This window comes from Octodon degus, unplaced genomic scaffold, assembly GCF_000260255.1.
Source record: "Octodon degus isolate 3935 unplaced genomic scaffold, OctDeg1.0 scaffold00014, whole genome shotgun sequence".
NCBI classification, from domain to species: Eukaryota; Metazoa; Chordata; class Mammalia; order Rodentia; family Octodontidae; genus Octodon; species Octodon degus.
In genome coordinates, this window is record NW_004524590.1 from 4,663,632 (window position 1) to 4,665,211 (window position 1,580).

Here is a 1,580-nt window from a genome sequence, read left to right on the forward strand (position 1 = left end):
TTATAGTTTGTTATTTTTTTAATAAATTAATATTGCTTTGGGGTTTCTTTTGAACTTATTTCTCTTTCTACTTTAATTTGAAATTTTTATTTGTATTTTCTCTTCTTATAATGTCTTTGGATATAACTTGACTCAATAATTTTGAAAATATTTTTATTTACATTTTTAAAAAAAATTTCCACAATCTCATTCTTAATCTTTTATAATTTTGTACTGCAAATTCTTCATTGTTGTTTTTATTTTAAGCACTGTTATAATATAATGCTGAAACATTTACTTTGCTTAAATTAACATATTCATAAATATTTGACAGGAACATATCTAGCAGGCTTTTAGTGATTAATGAGAATATTTAATTCTTTTTATTTTCCAGGAAAAATGGAGGGAATTATCTAATTATTTTAATAGTTCTCTTCATATTTCCAAAGAAAAATTTTCTGTTACCATTTGTTGAGTTTCTTCAGACATTTAAAATCACCTATTTTTAAAAAAATTATTTTGTTCAAGAGTCTTGCTATACAGCTTGGAGTAGTAGTGATCCTCTTGTCTCAGCCTCCCCAGTGCTGGGATTACAGGTGCACACCATCATGCAAGGTTTCAGTGGTCAGCACCATGCAGGGCCAGCACTACATGTGGTACTGGGAATCGAACCTGGGTTCTTGTGCTTGCCAGGCAGGCACTTAGAAGGCTGAGCTATCTCCCTGGCCTTTGTTACCTTTTGATTCTTATTTAGAATATGAGACTGAAGGGCTCTCAACACATTCTACTTCTTGCCACTTCCCTTCACTCACAAAATTCTTATCCCTCACTCAATTTATCAAAATCTTTACTTAAATAATCTCATGTACACCTAAGTCATAAACCATATTAAGATAAAATTAAAATACACTTTTAGTAATCTAGGGTCAGTAACTGTTTGTTTGTTTACATCTTAACGTACATCCTGCTGTGGTCACTTCTAGATGTCTACCCCCCAAAGCTTCGTGCACTCAGCCTCAGATTTTGAAGGTGGTTGGGCTATCACAGCATTATAGATGATTTACTTTTAAGAGCTGTGGTCTGATCAGAAGTGAAAGGGCCCTGGGTGCATGGCCTGGAAGGGTTTACCATCTTTCCTTGCTCCTCCCTCCATTCTCTCCCACCTGCCATGTCTTGAGAAGCTTCTTCCAATATGGCCTTCTGCCATGCCATTCTGTCTTAAAGTTCACCAACTACGGAGGGAAGTATGAGCCAAAATAAATCTGTTCTCCTGTAAGTTGTAGATATCAGGTATTTTTTGTTTTTGTTTTTGCTTTGTTTGTTTGTTTTTCATTGACAGGAAACTTACTAAGACACTCTCAAAAACCAATTTTCCTTAGAACATTATCAAACATGTTGGGAAACCTCAAAGCCTTCCCAGCTGCCCTTTTGCCCCCATCCACTCTGATTTTAGCTGCTTGCTTTCTGGTCCTGTGAAACATTTGCTGTCAGGTTTTCCTTTTGTATATTAACAGGACAGCTATCTTCAGATTTTCTCATTTCTAGATTCCCTATCTTCTGTTGTTATAGCTTCCCTACTTTATTTATTTTCAATTTTTTAA